This window comes from Tachypleus tridentatus, chromosome 1 (genome assembly GCF_004210375.1).
Source record: "Tachypleus tridentatus isolate NWPU-2018 chromosome 1, ASM421037v1, whole genome shotgun sequence".
Taxonomy (NCBI): Eukaryota; Metazoa; Arthropoda; class Merostomata; order Xiphosura; family Limulidae; genus Tachypleus; species Tachypleus tridentatus.
Genome location: NC_134825.1, coordinates 86,009,297 through 86,028,667, shown reverse-complemented (window position 1 = coordinate 86,028,667; position 19,371 = coordinate 86,009,297). Strand labels below are relative to the sequence as shown.

Here is a 19,371-nt window from a genome sequence, read left to right as displayed (position 1 = left end):
TAATATAATACTCGATGATGAAAAGATATGAAATGAAGTTCATATGGTGTCGAAAACAAGGTAAAATTGGTACTTGGTAAGGATCAATTGTTGGTGTCTGATCAAGGATTAGGCAGTGGTTTAATAGATATTTAAGGTGCTTGATTTTGTATTGTAATGCGTGATAAGGAGAAGTGTATTTTTTCCATGTTTCGGAGGTTTTTAGGATTTTAGGAATGATCTTACTTCACCTCTCCAAAAACTATATCGATTCTGGACCGCTCGCTAAGCATTGCTAAAATATTTTGCTGACAATGCCCCAATTTTTCATGTGCCATCAGTTTTGTACCATTTCAGAACATGGGTTGATCATGTGACTAGCTTCCAGAAATATTATACTACGCAATCTATAGTAATGCAAGCAGCTCCCTGTACTATTCTAGAACAACCTCACCTTTTGATCGACATTCTAGTGTGTAGACGTATGTTTTAACTCGTTCTCGATATTACAATAAAAATTTGATTAAAATTTTAAATTAGTTTCACGTTTTGACTTCTTATGTTTGGTTTCCATTGTTACTTTTCGCTTGTTTTAAAAATATTTTGTTTTCCGAATTCTAATTTGTTCATGTGAATTTAAGATTAAATGTGGTGGATGATGGTAATTCCCAAAAGAGTCGACTACGATTCTGATACAAGTCGTTAGATTTCAGGTCAATAATGTCTGCTGAAGAAGTACAGGATTTACTTCGCAGGCGATTTTTTTCCTTTCATATTACGAATTTCTGTCCACAGCATTTCCAACTGTTATCGTTGTAATGGATTTACTGTTATATATTTATTTTAATATCTATATTTGTTTAAGTAATATATATTAGTAAATGTACATATCTTGTACTATACAATATGTACTGCTAAATTCCCATCTATTCACTAAATTTGTAGAAGATTCTCGAGGGTAGAAATCTACAACGTATATATGTATATAAATTCCAGTATTGTTTTCTTAGATCAAATTTCTAGAAAATCTACTCTCAATCTTGGCCCCACGCCAAGAAACAGTATATATTATTGTTTTGCAACAGTTGGTATAGTATAAACCTCTGAAGCGATTAACATTTATTAATCGGGAAACTACAAATGTTTGACCAGGAACATTTATATATTTTGAATATTACACACCATTTAACTTCAGCATATTAATTTCGAGCGTTAATAGTTATACGAAAATACTGTATAGCTTCAGCTATGAAAAACTCACTTGTGAAGAGCTAGTTAGATCCCTTATGAAATCAGCCTTAATTCTCCCATCGTCAACCCTGAATAAGACGTCAAGGAAGTTCTGGATGGAATAGAAGAATGAATATTGTGTATAACTTTGTAAATCTTGTATATAAATCATTATTTATAATAATTATTTGTATTAACCGTTATTAGTTTATTTATTATTGTTTGTATGTACAAATATATTTGTATTAGGAAAGAGAACTGTCTATATCAGTTTTGTTGGCAAATATCATAAATTTAAAACATCTCAACATTTAATTAACCTCAAAATTAAACTCGGTTTCAGGCTATTTTAATACGTAACAAACAGTGCCATCAGTGATGGGAGCATGTGACAAACATCAAGATGTCCTAACAAATAATAATAATAAGCCTATGTGTGAAGAAAATGAAGGTTGTGCTAGACAGTGCGTGCAGCAGTGAGAACCAGTCTAGTATCCGATGATCAGATAGCAGGCAAATTACATGTGTGTGCTAATCGATGAGACAGCGAGAAAGTTTCCCGTAGCAAAAATAAAGGCAGATATTCTATATTATGTCGGAGACCTTGAAGCCATGTGTATGAAGAAACCAATGTGCAACTTGTTGAGAGGAAATGTACCAGGTAATAGAAATTTGAAGGAACTATGTAGAAAGAAGATTGATGAAACATCTGCTGTTACAACCAGAGCTCAAGAAAAGAACAAACAAAACATTAGGCCCCTGCATGTGTCAAAAGGTGATATCCCAAATGTAGGTTTGCAGAAATTTGAAGAAGTACAGAGGAAAGCCCCGTCACTACAGAAACTTTGCGACAGTGCCTGGGAGAAAGTTGAGCACAAGACAAAGGGGAAGATAGAATAGAGGATCGGAAAGGAGTGTTATACTAAATCTGTCAAGGTGTTTATACTGGATAAGTTAAACAGGTTAACGTGCCAATGGAATATTGTGCTCGGGTGATGAAGTTGACTCATGAATCATTTGTGGGAGGATACTTAGGAACAAAAAAATTTCAGACAGAATTACCAGTAACTTCCATTGGCCGGAAGTTATGAAAGGGGAGTAGATTCTGCAGGTGTGGCATCTCCCAAGTGCCGTTGGGGAAAATGCCTTTCATAGAAGAGCCATTCAGCAAATTTGTTGTAGACGTGATCAGCCCACTAGCACCTGTGTCTGACAAGGACAACCAATATGTGTTGAGAGTAATTGACTATCCAACACATATTTAGAAACAATAGCACTGGAAAGGATGGAGACAGAGAGAGTAGCAGTATCCCTACTGGAGATATTTTGCAGAGTAGGCTTTCTGAAAAAAAAATCTGGAGTGACAGGAACCCAGTTTACTTCAGAAATGATGCAAGAACTGTATAGACTCACCACTACTCTGTAGCTCTTTATTAACCTGTACAATCCTAAATTTAATGGGCTTTGTGAAGTATTCAATGGCATGTTAAAGAGCGTGCTAAAGAAGATGTGCCAAGAGAGGGACCACTTGGCTAGAATAAGTACTTGTAGGCGATATTTTTTGCTTATCGAGAAGTCCCACAAGAAAGTACAGGATTTTCACTTTTCAAGTTACTGTATGGGTGAACAGTATAAGGTCTGATACAGATATTGAAAGAGCTATCAACAGAAGAAGAAGAAGAGCCAGACATAACGAACACATATTGGTATGTGTTAGACCTCAGAAACTAACTGGAAGAGACCTGCCAAGCTACTCGGCAGAACTTATATGTATCTCAAGACAATCAAAAGCATTTCTGAACAATAAGGCCAAGAATTGGTATTCCAATATCAGGCAGAAGGTTTTAGTTCTGCTACCTACAAACGATAACAAACTTACTCAGCAGTGTAAAGGACCTTTCACAGTATAGGATGTCGTCGATAGGATGCAATATAAAGTGAATGAAATGACTAAGGTCTGCCATGCCAATCTGTTGAAGAGATACTTAGAGAGGGAAGACCTTGTGAGTGTAGTTATTGATGTACAAGTAGACATGATAAATCCAGCTGTCATAGAAGCAAAATCTGAAAGCAGTGACTTTATTATAGAAGATAAGGATTCACTAAGTCTAAAAGCACTGAATTGAAAATGTCAAACTGACTGACAAGAAGGAAGAAGAGCAAAATCTACTGTCAGTATGTGGATAAATCAGAAAATACAGACCTCGGGCAACACAAACACAAGGTCAAGATGAATACAAGAGATCCTGTCAAGGAAGAACCATACTGTAGACCCTACCCTAGGAGAGACAAGAACCTGTATGTCAGCTGAAAACAGTCTTTGTATATAAGGACAAAATATTGTAAATATTTCTCTTGATGAGGGGTTTATGTCATGATATAAAAGACTGTTTAGTGTAAATATTACTAATTAGTTTATTTTGTGAAAGAATACTTCGAGTGCTTAGTTTTTATTATTTGAGTGGATTTTCAGTTTGATATTTACATGTATTTTATCTTCTAAGTTTAAGTTTCTTCAGTGGTTTTGTATTTTAGGTGTTGCTTATTGTTTTAGGTCCAATTTCATAGTTTTGGAAGTTCATTATTTTTATGTAATTTGTAGACTCTAAAATTATTAGGTTTTGCTAGTTCATTTGTATTAAGTACTTTCTCTAATTATGTTTCATTTATATGTGTTTGGCTATTTTAACAACAGTTCCATGGGTTTTACGGATATTGTCTGTAGGTTTCTGCCTTCAGTTCCACTTACCCTTATCTTCTTCCCTGATCTTCGGGATCATAGTTTTTCCAATCACCTTGCCTCGTCTGTTCAAGACCTATTACTAGGATTTTAGTCACAGCAATTTGTTGTCTCTCGAAAGAATGGAGATTGGAGACCTGTTCTGGTTGTATTTTTATCTGTAGCAGCCTCGTTTCTCTATGAATCCAACCTCTCACTGGAACTATGGATAAACCAAATTATCGTGACAGTTGCCTTTTCCTATTCTTAGTGTTACAGTGACACGTTGTTTTCTTTGGTTCATCCATGAAGGTCATGTCTCCCAATATTTGGTACTGCTATTCAGTCCGCCTTTGACTACACGTGTTTTGTCGAGTGGTATGCTTTTTTGCCTGTCATGTTCACTTGTGTCTTCAGAGTTTTGTTGCCATGGATGATTAGATCCTGTTTGCCTCTTCTCATTCCTCGTTGATCAATCACACGTACTTACTTCTTTAGGAAGTTAATCGAGTGAGATTTTCTTATTAAATTGGAAAAAATTCATTCTTAACCCCACTTAATATCTTATTCCTTTGTTGCTAATTTTAGATTCCAATCTTTGTGTGGCTTAGTCTTCTCTAATTTGTCTCAGGGATATAGAGCCAGCTCAGATGTTTAACTGCATGAGGGTTCTTTTTCTTTAAGGAATGTGTTGTTATTGTTTTGAATTACGCACAAAGCTACACAATGGGCTATTTGTGCTCTGCCCACTACGGGTATCGACTTCTATTATCAACAGTTAGAGCGCTTGAGTGTTGTGCTTTGATCAATTGTAAAGGTGTTGTGTTACACCAGGATAATGTTCGGCCCCATACAGCAAAGATCACATCTGCAAAGATTGAAGAGCTAGATTGGAAACCTTTCTCATCCTCCTTGTTCTCCAGATCTTGATCCATCTGATTAACATCTATTCCGAAGTTTACAGAAGTATCTTGATGGAAAAGAGCTTGAAACACATGAAGATGTCAGAACTACGCTCTCTACATTCTTTTCCTCCAAACCCCAAGAATTTTATTGAAGTGACATTCAGAAGCTTAAATCGTTGGCAGGAAGTAATTAATAATAATGGAACATACATTATTGATTAAATAACACCAAAAGCGTTTGAAATCCTTTCTCTTTTTCTGAACCTAAGATCGAGCATTACTTAAGGGATGACCTGATATATGTATAAAATTAAAACCTCCTATAATTAAACCTCATTAACTGTTTAATTTATTAATTTCATCACTTTTTTCTGGTGGTATCTAAAAAATACCAAATAAAAGCCTTCACCCCTTATGAAACCAAAACAGGTTCATCCTTATTGTTGTTAATTTTCATATCCTCAACTTCAATAGGTTATATTTCACATTGTATATATAAAACCACCCCTTTTTATTATTGTATTTTAAACAACTTCCAATCTTGTAGTTCAGACATTTTTGTCATCAAGATTTTTCTGTATTTAGGCAGGTCTCAGTTATTTTCTTCACATCAAAATCTTCTGTTTCAACCAATACTCTGAAGTCATCCATTTTATTTCTTATACTTCTAGCATTACAACAATAACAGTTTAACCTACCACAAAAAATTACCTTTGTACATTGTTCTCACACAAAACAGTTCTCTACATCACTTGTTTTAATTATCTTGGCCCTATTCACTATCCCATCCTAGTTCACATGTATCTTTACAAGTCAATTAATAGTTCTTCCAAACAAGTCAGCATCTACCTATATTAATGTAAACCATCCATTCCAAAAACTCCCTTGTCCCATAAATCCAACCAATTTACTTTTTTAATTGTTAACTCAAATTTAGCACTTCAGTAACCTACTTACACTTTAACGCCGACACTTAAGTCTTCGAAGTATCCCTGACAGGCCCATTCATCACGTACAGGCATTCACATCGAAGGTACCCAGGCAGGAGTGGAAAATATAACCAGCAGAGTTGAGTGCTAGCCGCAATGCAGTCTTTGTAGTGCACTTAGGGGTTACTAATGTAAGGAAAAGTAGACCAGAAAAGCTCATTGTTAAACACATTTTGAGGCCTTTAAAGATAAGGGTCATAATAACTTAAGTCTGTCAGGGATACTTCGAAGACTTAAGTTATTATGACCCTTATCTTTAAAGGCCTCAAAATGTGTTTAACAATGAGCTTTTCTGGTCTACTTTTCCTTACATTAGTAACCCCTATGTGCACTACAAAGACTGCATTGCGGCTAGCACTCAACTCTGCTGGTTATATTTTCCACTCCTGCCTGGGTACCTTCGATGTGAATGCCTGTACGTGATGAATGGGTCTCCGATAGAAGATTCTATCTTTTCAGTTTACCTCTTCTTGGGATCTAAACGTGTTTGCCACACATGGCGACCAACACGTCAAGGCGAGGAGAGGATCCTGATGGTTAAATGCTCTAACTCCAGTACACCACTTTGTTCTTAAAATCCTGTAGATGGGTGGCCCCAGAATCTAGGGTCAACTGAATACCAGTATTGCACGTTTTCAACAGGTATTTTGTACCTTATGTCTGATGTTGGTGTTTGGGTATAATGCCCACGAAACCTTGGTTTTGTTACAGAGCCTTTTGCTTTCCCTCGTAGGGTTTCATTATGGGTAGGGGTCAATGGAAATCAAACTTTTCTCTTTCTCATGGCTTCTCACACCTGTCATCGACTCGCTGATAAAGTTAAACAATCCTTGACTGGTAAGCGATCACACTTGGAGAGCTTTACTACTTGGTCCCAAGCTACAGTTGATAATGTACTCGGATTCCTCATTGTACACTTACTATCTGAAAAGTCTCCATCTTTTATTTAGAAGAGATTGTGAGGGCTCCCTTACTCTCCCAGATCTGTCCAAAAATTAAGATCTGGAAGCATTCTGGTTGAAACATCAAAACCAGAACATACAGAACTCCACATCAACACACAATCTTTATAGTATTTGTTCTTAATAATTTGTTTTTAAGGATACTACTAATAAGAACTACTAATAACACTTTCATAATAATAAAATATAACAATAAGCTAAAACAAAATATGTGCTACTTGTGCGATACTATCGAAAATCGGGAATAAATTTTTACAGCTCATAAATGCACAATTTTATAAGAAGGTAGAAGTAATTAATCATCGAGTTAGAAGTTACGAAAACATTCACAACACCTAATTTAAAAAGAAATTCTAAGTATGTAACACTGAATATTAATCAAAAGTTTTAGATTATTCATACTGTTACGAATATGTATCTTTAAATTTTTAACTTTTTCTTATAATCTAGACGTTTTCATCCTGTTGTATGAATGATTTATTATTATTTAGAATTACTTTGACCAAACATGTATAACGCCAATTTTTAACTGGGATATTATATATACATGTCCAAAGCAAACAATACATTATTAAAAAAGTGACAATCAATACAAATAACTTTATGGTCATAAAATTACTTTGCACATGAAAGTGCATTAACACAAATATTATTTTTTTGTAAAAACCCAACATAATCAATAATCACACCACTGAGAGGTTTTGGGAAATGTGGGATAAGTTTCAAAGGAGCAATAAAAATTATCTTCTTAGGTTTATGGCCAGGTAGTTAAGGCGCTCGATCATAATCTGAGGATCGGGGATTCGAATCCTAGCCACACCAAACATGCTCGCCCTCTCAGCCGTGGGGGCGTTATAATGTTACGGTCAATCCCACTATTCGTTGGTAAAAGAGTAGCCCAAGAGTTTGCGGTGGGTGGTGATGACTAGCTTCCTTCCCTTTAGTCTTACACTGCTAAACTAGAGATGGTTAGCGCAGATATATCTCTTGTAGCTCTGCGCGAAATACAAAACAAACCAAACTTTGTTAGGTTTTCGAATAATTGAGAGGTATGACAAGTTTTACAAAACTGAGAAACATCTTGCCAAATTTTTGTTTAAAAGAAACGTCTCATAATTTTGTCAAATGTCTTGTTAGCACCTAAGTGTTCTCCCATGGGGAGTTTATTGGTAACTTTCAATATTTCAGAGCGATATGCGTTCGGAACAAGGATTTGATAAACTACAGTCCAGTCCTCTGAAGCTGGTACATGAGATGGGCTCTGTTTTCTCATAAGCACGCCATTTTTGAAAAAAGCTAAAAACATTTGTAACCTTCTCCAGTTCATTCTTTGGGAGTGCATGTTTAAAATATGAAGATTTCTGTGGATCATCATCTTGTTTGGTAATCAGTTTACTTCATTCAAATGGAACTTCACTAGGTGAAATAGATCCTTAACGTTTATCATTGTCACTCGCCAAGGAATTGTCAGTTGGACAATTATTCACAAGATCCTCATCGAATCCGAAAATGTCTTAGACGTATCTTATAATATTATTCTCTGAATACGAGTTTATCATTTGTTTTTGGCTTATTTTTAGCCTGAGTTCTAGTCACAAAAGAGAAGGGAAACGTATTCGGATTCTCCTCGACAACATCATCCTTAGATCCAACAGTTTTTGGGTTCAGCAACAACTTTTCCCCCAACCAAATTGTTTCCCAACAATAATGGTACACTAATTGGCAGAGCAGGCCTTACTCCATCAACAACTGCTCCCACATTTCGGTCTGATGCTAAATAAATGTTATGAAGAGGAATGTTAATAAAGCCATTCTCTCTACCTTGAGCAATGGCACACACACCAGTGAGTGGTAGAACTCAAATCTAATGAGAATATACCTTCTAACAACAATGAATGAGTCGCCTCAGTACCCCGTGCCATACGTATGGGTATGTGATTAGCTGTGTCATTTGTCAGAGATACAGAACCAATAGACATAAAAGGTTTAAATTCCTCCCTGACTACATCAACTGTAATCTACATCCATGTATGAACACTTAGCTTTTTTATTTTTCACCAACAACCAAACGCAACATGACCAGTCGAAACCTATTGCTAATATGCATAGAATTACATTGTTGATCAAAATAAACCTCTTTTTCGTGGGTAACTTCTATATAAGTTTGATTTTATTACTTGCGATGACCTTGAAACTTCGGGCTATAAACCTCCAGTACTAACTCGTATGCTAAAGAATAGTTGCTTTAACCTTATCATAATTTGTATAATATTCTAAAGAGAAAGCAGCATAAGCTTCTTATGCTCTACCAGTTAAAACACTTTGTAATAATAATGACCATTTTTTCGTGGGTCATTCTATAGTTTTGCTATCTTTCTCAAAGACTGGAAATATTTATCAATTTTCATTGAATTGTGGTACTTTAACATATCGATTAAGTTCAAATTTATTATTTTGCCTTGATTGATAAAAGTTGAGTCTAATTTCCATTTCTTTCAGGCTAATTTCTCGACTTTTAACTGGATCTCTGACTAGTATATATCACTCAACTCAGATTGGCTAATGGAGATACAATAGTATTACCCTAATGTGTCCTCATACAACGAATCATCATCAACTAGTATTTCAGTGATATGCCTTTTCAGTTCATTTTTTGTTATTATTTCTTAACTTCTAAAATTTTGGCAATTTCAAGCAGTTTATTTTTGTTATATCTTTCTAGTTTCTCTAGGGAAGGCAATTAAAAAAACATTGATAACTAGATATGAACAACTCTTGTTGACACTGATAAATATAAATTGAACTAAGGTTTGAATTCTAATTTAGATTGAATTTTTTCTCTGATTCAGATTCCAGACAAGCCCCCAATTTAATGTTACACATATTTATAATTTAAAATAGTGTAAAACTAGTTTACATTTTACTTTAAATATAGAAGTCAATTAAATGTTGATATGTGTGAAATTTGTGTTATTTGTCGACAACATTTATAAACAGTTGTTTAACACAAATATACTTTAATATACAAACAATAATACAATTTATAATAATAGTTCTTACAAATAGTTACTACTAATAATGACTTATGTACAAAAGTTGTAACTTACAAACAATATTGAATTTTCTATCTGGTCTGGAACTGACTATTTTATGGATGGTTTACGATGAGAGACTAAATTTCAAGTTAATATCGGTACAGTTCAATTTATTGAACGGCAAGATAGCTTTACATTCTTCAGTGTTCGTTTATCACAGGTTGAAACGTTCACTATTGAAGCTATGTAATGTCTTTATAAAAATATGAAAGTCTGAAGTTAATCTGATGAAGTTAAACAGTTTGTAATGTTCGAAATATTTTGACGTTCCTGATCAAGTATTTGTAGTTTCGCGATTAATAAGCGTTAATCAGAGTTGCATCATTCAAGGTTGAAAGCATTTCAAATGTAGCAAACCAGTAACAGTATACTGTCTTTTGGCCCGTCGATTTGTAAACTTTAGGCGAGGTTCTCGAAATTTCAGTGGTAACAATTATAGTATCTACATGCATATATATATACACTGTTGAATCTTATACTCGAGGATCTTCTACAGATTTATGAAAGAGGCAGAAATTTCGCAATACACATTCAACAGTATTAGTTACATGCACTTATAAATTTATATTTAACTAAAACAAACATAAATATCAAAATATATATATATATGATAGTAAATCCGTCACATGTTTAAAAAAAAATGAAAATGATCTGAGCATCAATAACTAATACTCCAACCAGACTTCAGTGAAATTTTATAAGCGAATTCGTCATTTATTGAATAACAAAACAGCCATAAACAGTAATGCATAATATTACCATAATTTATAAATGAAAGTAGAATAAATTATATCATTGACGATCTTATCTTTTGACGTGGTTTAAATGTATTTGTTTTATGAGTAGAAACTGAACATAGCCTCTAAGAGAGCTTTATATTTATTCTAATACCGAAAAGACTCGGATAAGATAGTGTTGGGGATGTTTAAAGAAATGTATCGCGAATTAATCAGACTGTTTTATACTTACGGTTGATTATTTCATTTTTTTATATATATTTATAATATAGAAGCATCAGTTATATGAAAATTATAATATTAATCATATTTTCGTGTTGTTTTTTTTGTGTGAAGAAATATAACTAAAAATCTGTTCTTGTTGTCAGTGGCGGATTTAAAGTTATGTGTGCTCTACATCCCATGTAATTTTACATTGAATAAAGTTATCAATGAGTCCCCATTAAGACCATGGCCCTAGGACTTCCTTCCCAGTGGCCACTACCAAAATACGCCAATGGTTGTTTTCACGTGATGAGAATGTTGAATATTCGTGATACGGCTAGCGGTGAGTTTTCGGATATATAAGGGTTTCGATTCCCTTCGCCGGATATGGTGGATCGTCGGATGTGGCTTTGTTATAAGAAAATACAATAAAATTGAGTAATATAGAGTTCAGGCTGTTAATAATTATTTATATCTGTGATGCCACTAGTAAAATGAGAAAAGTTTTATTTACCGTAGGGGTTGTTTTAAACTCCTACTAAATATTGTGGTATACAGGATTGTTATTTATAGTCGAAGTTAAGGTCTTGTCAGTGGTTTATTTTATTGTACTACTGAATCAAGAATTTTTGTATTACTGTTATTACTGATAGTAGAATTGTTACTGTATCTAGATTTAATTCGAAACGTAAATTTTGGAGTTTAAATGGAGTTTGCTCTATTTCGTAATTAAGTTATCACTTTGATGTAAAATGTACTGTTTATGGTTAATTTTAGTTTAACTAAGTTAACTCTTATAAACATCGGCTTGGAGATTAAAATTACCAGTATTACTAATAATAAGCCTAGCCAAAACAGTAACCGTATTTGTTAAATCAATATTTATAAAGCACAACTCCAACTACAAGCTGTTATTATTTTCTATTTATTGTAGTGTATAGAGTAGACTCAGTAGAGTGTAAATTATCTTAGGCAGAAGATGAGAGTCTAAAAACAGAATTATCAAATTATATACAATGCAAACATTTCAAAATCGCAAAATCACCTATGATTGTGTATTAAAAATAAAGATTGTATTAAATGAAGAATTTCTTGTTAATTGTTAATATTTTGAAAGAATAACTATGGCTAGATTTTCTTTCTTTTGTTTTACTGATATTTGTACAAAACAATGTTTTAATTATATTTCAGTAAAAGGTTGTCCATTTCTGAATGAAACAAATTCATTTTCTCTTAACTAGTTGTAAATATTTCTGAGATATGCAACATGCTTATTAAAAATCATGGCTATATGAATCATTCTTTGAATTTGAATAATGAATGGTCAGATCATAATTTGTTTTTTATTTCAGTCACAGTAATTAGAATGATGTTAAAAAATGAGAGATGAAACTTTTACTAGAGGTTTGAGGAAATAGGTTTTAAAGCCAATTTTACTAAACTTGTGCATATTCTAATTATTAATAAGTATTAAGTTGCAAAAAAAACAAGCTTTAACCTTTACTCTTGGTTAAGGATTTGCTGTGGTGCATTTTCAAGGAAGGATAATGCAGATATTTTGACTATTATTATAAAATGTTAAACTAAAACTATATTCCCTTTATTTTAGCATTGAGGTACTTCTCAGATTTTTTTATTTCTAAGAAGGAACTGTGAGAAAGGTGATTAGCAGTGTTTGTGCAAGCTAGTTTATTATAAAAAATGTGTGACAAGTATATTAGTACTGAGTTTTTCTCTCATTAGGCATGCCAGATTTTTATAAATGATGGGTAAATCAAGTACATGTTTATTACTACTTAGATTCTTCTCTATTTCTTTGTACCAACATTTATATAGTGGTTTATAGACTTGTATGTTGATCTTGATGGTAATAAACCAGTTTTTACATGTGAAGGTTTTGTTATTTCTTAAGATGAATATATTTGTATATTAAAATCTTTTACAGTGTAGTTGTGATGGATGTAAATGTACCATGTTACTGTAACGTCTTGGAGTTTCTGTCAAATTCTCGCAAGTGTTTTCAGTGGTGAGATGGTATTAATTGGTAAAAGAGTAGCCCAAGAGTTGGCAGTAGGTTGTGATAACTAAATGCTTTCCATCAAGTCTTTCTCTGTTAAGTTAGGGATGGCTACCACAGATAGCTCTTGTGTAGCTTTGCATGGAATTCAAACCAATCTAAAACAAAGGTTTATGCAGATAGTGACTTTACAGTTTATTTGTATTTCAGGAAAGTTAGAATTAGTTATAAATATAATCTAGTTGCTCTTAAATTAGTCAATGTTCTAACTAGAACATAATAGATATTTTAAGAACTTAAATAATAACCAACATTGACTTAATTAGTAACGATAGAAATATTGATTAAAAATAAATAATGATGGATAATTCTATTACTCTAGATTTAACTAACTTGTATAAAAACAAAAAAACTTTTAAACCTGATATTGTTTTAGATAAACGTTGACAAACTGTCAGTCAGTTCATTAAGATTTATTCAAAAACAATATCATTTTTGACTAAAATAAAAGTACTACTAATATTTACTATATATGCAGATGTGTGTGTGTGTGTGTGTAACAATCATTTCTAATATTGGCCTATTTATTCTTCACATAAAACCATTACTGAATTACGAGACAGACAAAAAAGAGTAAGGCACGTGTTTGAAAAGACGTCAGCTTTCATCATGTGACATTTAGTACTTTTATAATATTTCAACTTGTGTACAAGATATGTATACCTGAGTTATATAAATATTGTTAAAGATATGAAACTATTATAAATAACCCTTTAGGAATTTACTGAATTGCCACATTATAGGAATATGCATATGAAGTATAGTTCTAGCTCCATGTAGGTTAAAAGTGTAAGATACTGTAAATTTCTTTGGGTTTTGAAAAATATATACTTGTATAACAGTTTTCTTTTTTAAATTTAATATCATAAAGTATTATGGATATGAAAATTTTATAAGTTAAATATTAGTAGTTTTAAAATTAATTACTTGTACATGTATTTGTAAATTCAAATTAAGTGTTCTACTGTGTAAATCATCTCTTTCATCATAGACATTTATTATGGTGCTTATTTGAAAGGTTTAAGTTTTTAGTTCTGAATAATTTTACTGGTATGGAGATACTGCTGCAGTTCTGATTATTTATGTATTGTATTTAAAGTAAATTTACTAGTAAATACACACACACACACACTGATTTGGTTGGTTTACCACTTGATGCATCACACATGAATATGAAACATTCAGTGCATTTGGATCCTAATTGATGATAAAAGTGATTAATGCAAGGATGGAAAAAAGTATATGTCAATAAATTAAATAAGCTAAAAATGCTATAAACAAACTGCAAACAATATAATTAAAAATTGATCATTAGTTTATTAACAATGGCACCAGGCTCTTTAGTAATTCCTCAAATTTAGGCAGTACTACTACACTGTCACCAAGAAAGTTGTTCAGTTTGTTTTTCTTATTGTTCATATGTTTTTTCAAATTGTATTAACTGAATAAACTAAAAATACAGGGTTGGACAACTTTACCAGTGATGGTGTAGTAGTACCATCTAAACATGTAATAGTCTAGTGAACTTGGTGTCATTTTTAGTAAACTGTTATGTATTTTTAACATTGTGAAGGTTTTATTGCATCTCGTCAATTCATAGGGGAAAGGATACAAAAGGTAAGAAAAACAAAATGGAAGATGCTGTAACATTATTATTGTTTTGCAAACTTTAGACTGTTGCTGTTTAAAAGATTATATTGTGGAAACTTTACAGTTGATAAGACTGCTGTTCAGTATACTTTATCATAAGCTTAATTGTCTGGCTTTATACTGAATCCTTTAAACATTTTCACATATTTCAGTTATCACTGAGGTTTATCCAATACATTATGTAGTCGTTTCTCAAATTAACTATACATAAACATTTATATATATGTTTATTATCATGATATCAAAAAAATATCAAGTCTTGATTTTGTAGAAAAAGAAGAAAAACACTTTCAGACATGAATGCAATCTTTTTCTTATGTGTCCTATTACACCATATCAAATTACATTTTGTACTGGGATGGCATTTACATCTGTATGTGTATTTTAATTGTTAGGACTTATTGTTTAAAGAGATATCTTGTTCTATCAAATACACTGTTCCGTAGAACTTTTTTTAAAGTACTGTTTAATGTTGTTTTGTTAAGTAGGTTCCATTTGTGAGAATGGGAATTGGTATTGGTAAGGTCATTCTTGGTTTGCTGTTAATCTGGCTTATTATTATTGTTATTGTCATTAGTGGACCTCTGTTTTACAACACAGAACCTGATGAAGTTTTTGCATGTCTCACTCGATCTGTGGAGGAGCTGGATGTTTTAAAAGAACAAAACATTTCTAGTATTTCCATACTTAACTTTGAATACCCACTTACAACCTATAGGTTTTCTTCCAGCTGGTAATTTCACCAGATCTCAGGTGTCATTTTCTTGTAAAGACTCAAATTCCCAGATCTGTGGCTGACTTCCACTCCTTTGCATTGTCACTTGACATTGCTTCACTTAATGTGCTTGGCTCTAACATACTGCATAAGTTTGCAGTGTGACAAACGGATTCATTTGCTGCTGCCATATCAGCATACTCATCATATCCATAGCAGATAGGGGTTTTCCTGTTTCTTGCTGGTCATTCAGCTTTATCTTTAGCTTTAACTTCTGTTTCTTGGTCCACTATCTGTTCACTTGATGAGATATACTCATTTGTCACAGGTTCTTGACCAAATTATGTTTCATTAAAGATAACATCTCGCTGTATGAAAATCTTCCTGGATTTTTCATTTTACAGTCGATATTCCTTTACAGTCGATATCCACTCCATGATGTTTTGAACTCTCTAAAGTTAGTACTGTTTTCTTAATGCCATTTTTTGTCTCTACATGTATGTTCAACTATAGATGTATTATTGTTCTAATAGAATCTTTATCAATGAAATTCTTTTCTGCATTATCTCTCTCTCTTTCTATATACACACACACACACATGATAATTTAGAACATGATGTGTGTGCCTGCTTTGGGAATGAAAAATGTGTTGAAACATTTCAAACTTCTTTTGTTTTTACATTATAGTAAATATAACTTCAAGTAAATGAGTGTTTCATGTACATTTAAAGCTTTGCTCTTCAGATTAATGTTGAATATAATATACTATTTATGTGTCATGGATTTACACACAAAGTTTGTTCTATTTAGGTAAAACTAAGTGATATCCATGCTATTGAGCATACTTTTATATCTCTGTTTCCTGCATCTTGCTTTGGTTTTGAGACAACTATCTTGCTTAGGCAGTTAGACCAATGATTTTATTATAAGGAGAATTGTAATGGAAGATAGTTAAGAAATGCATCTCATTTTTCCACAGAAAGAGAGCTATTACTGCACACTCATCCTAAAGGATTTTTGCACATGTTCTAAGCCTTGAATAAAACTTGCACCACCGTACACATTAATATATACTGTGCCAGACTGTGGTGCAATTAACATTAAACTATAGCCTTCCACCAGTAGTAGAGCAGCATATCTTCCATGTCCAGAATGCCTTGTGAGCACACAGTGCATACTAAAGGCTCATTTTCTCATTAGTATTGCTTGGTTTGAGACCTTTGTTTTTATTACTGCTCCCAAAATGTTTTGCTTATTATTTTAAACTGTAAGTTATTATTCAAATTTGTGATGTTTCTTCCCTTTATTTCTTGTTTGGAGAAATAAGATACAAAATTTCAAACATTTCAGTTAAAACTTTGGAATTTAATTATTATATTTTCTTTCATTTATTTGATTTATTCCTGTGATATTCTTCCTCTTTCTCCACTGTTTTTTTAAAATCTCAGGCTACTTTGCTGCATGAGCCTTCTTGTTTTTCTGACTCTCTTCTTTTGACCTCTCCCCTTATATTTATGTTCATGCTAACACCATTTTGTGTCAGCTTTGTACTGAACCTCAACAGTTTTGTCCATCCAGACTTTTATAGCCTCATTATCCGTTGTTTGGTTGTGATTTTGCTTTTTACTTTCGGGTTCACTACTGTGAATTTGTTTTGTTAACTTAGTGATTTCCTCCTTCTTTGTCTTTCTCTTGCCTTCACTCTGCTTATTTTAGTCTTGTCATCTTCTTCATTATTTGTCCATGCTTCAGCATCTTTTGGGGGTTCTTCTGTGATCCTGACAGCTTCACTGGGAACATTTACACATCCTTGTTCTCCACTATAGTCTTGATTTCTTCATTTGCAGTCCCACTTTGTTTTTGGGAGTTAGTTGGTTGGAATGTTTTGCTTTTTGTAACTTCCCTCTTTCACTCTAATATCGGAGACCTCTGTGTATAGAGGTTTTGGGGGAATTCCTTTATGCATTTGCAACTTGAACTGAGGCAGCTTATCAACATTAATCTTTGCTTACTTAAGGGGTCACAACAGGTTTCTTGTCATTTTGAGCCTTGTAGTATTATTTTTCTCTTCTGCTCCTATTCCCCTTACTATTTTATGACATCAACCCTCTTAGAGGGCTGCCTGCCATAGATTGTGAAATTGCCCCTTCTTTCTGGTCTGCTATGAGCTTAGTTCTCCCTTGTTGCCTGGAAGAGACTATTTTTTCTCTAGCTTATGAATGCCATGCAACAAGCCCTCAAACCCATTCTAGGGTTTGACTCTAACATTTTTTTGTCATTCAGAAGAAGATGAAAAATTAGTGACCTATCATAAATCTGTTATCCTTGAACCAATTTCTTGTATTTGGTTCTCAATCTTAGTTGGGTATTTTCTTGCAGTCCATGAATAACCAAGGATATTATTTAGGATGTTCATATTCACATTCTAGTTTGTCCAACTGCCCATCATTTTCTTCCGGTTCATATGCTATAGTTGGAACTTTAATTTGTAGATTCTTCTTTTGGGTTGGCTATGGCCTTGAATGTTCTTAATTAGGTTAAGAGGTTACTTGCATGGACAATGCATTTGTTGGCCTACTCTTCCACTGTTGTGTACAATGACTTTCTTCTCACTCCATCCAAATAAACATCCTCCCTTTACCTTTGAGATTTTTTATTACTTTTTGTTTTGGAGGGGGGAGTTCAAACTCTCTAAATCAGTCTTGACTCCCACTTAGTATCAAATTCACTTGGGTCTTTTTCAACCCATTTGCAAGGCATACTGTATCTTTGTGTTACCAAATCACACACTTCTCCTTTTCTTCCTGAATGAAAAGTTTTGTCTTTTGGAAATTCTGATTTCTCTCATGTTCCTTATTCCTCTTGAACATGCCATTATGCATTATTTTCATTGGACTCTGGCTGGAGTATAGCCAGAGAGCTTCTGTTTTTTCTTGTGTATCTTCGTCCTTTTCTTCACTTTTCACTATTGTGGTGATTCAATCAGTACCACATGACTCTAGGCATTCTTTCTCTCCCATCATACCTGGAGCTACTTCTATTCACAGATACCTTTATTCAGAGGTCTCTGCAGAATGGTTTCTCTATACCAACATCCTCAAGTTGTTGCTTGCCATCATCTTTTATCTGGTCAGTTTGTTTTGATCCATTCAAACAATTCTGTTATTTCTTGCATCATTTGACACAGAGCATTAGCTTTTTGGACCTTTACTCTCTAACTCTATAAGTTTTTTTGTGTGTGTATATAAACATCACATTTGATTTTTAACCTGTCTATTTCCTTCAGACTTCCCACAGAGTAGTCTTTATATCCTCTGGTGTCTTGGCATGTTTGTTGCTACTTTGGAAGTATTTTCATTGCCACCTTTATGACTTTCCTCACTACAAAGTATCAACTTTTCTCATCACCTGTCTAGAACTCTGCATCTCTGGCTTTGGATGCTCTAAGAAAGGATTGGTTCAGCCCTTCTCTGTATGTCTGTGAATGACCTTCCTTCTATTTTTTCCCGGACATTTTTTAAAATTTTTCTTCTGGTTCTTATAAACCTCTTTTATAGTCTCTCTTCATTTGATTCTTTTTGTTTAGCAGTTAGGACTTTCATATTACCATGTTTGAACTTTTGTTTATTTGTTTCCTGTTCCAGTTTTCTCTGATATGTGTTTCTCAGTTATGTGTGACCTTGCTCTGAAAATTTTGTCTTTAATGCTTTATACATTCTTTACCACACAAACAGGTTGATCTTGTTTCCAGACAACTCCTTCCTTCACAGATTTAGGTTGCTTTCTCTAGTCATGCTCAGTTTGCTTTTTCTTTGTACAGTTGTCTCCTTTTTCATGTATTGGCAGCTCATTCATTTTTATTTTGCCTGCCTGTCATACTTCTTTTGAAGCAATTGACACTTTTTTTTATAGTGGAATTTCTCATCCTTTTGTGACTTTTTTTTCCTTTCACTGGGTTAGGTTAAACAGCTCTTCCAGCTAATTCATCTCTCTATAAGCGAGGATGCTGTTTGCCATTTTCATGTGATTTACCATCAAATTTTTTTGCCTTTAGCTTCTTTCTCCCTAGATAAGATCTTACAGCTAGGATTTGGATGATTCCTAAGACC

At 33.3% G+C, this 19,371-nt stretch overlaps 1 long non-coding RNA gene across 20 annotated transcripts in view; it reads left to right on the top strand.

The window, feature by feature from the left end:
- The first annotated feature begins 10,707 nt into the window (after window positions 1-10,707).
- Window positions 10,708-19,371, top strand: part of LOC143254421 (uncharacterized) — a 48,428-nt gene continuing 39,764 nt past the window's right edge. For 7 of the 20 annotated variants that reach the window (XR_013030215.1, XR_013030217.1, XR_013030212.1 and 4 more), the window contains exons 1-2: window positions 11,170-11,335; window positions 15,125-15,719. This is a non-coding gene — a long non-coding RNA (uncharacterized LOC143254421). Of the gene's footprint in view, window positions 11,371-15,124; window positions 15,720-19,371 lie in introns of those variants that run through there. The other 13 variants (XR_013030195.1, XR_013030196.1, XR_013030189.1 and 10 more) reach the window with 11 other exon arrangements.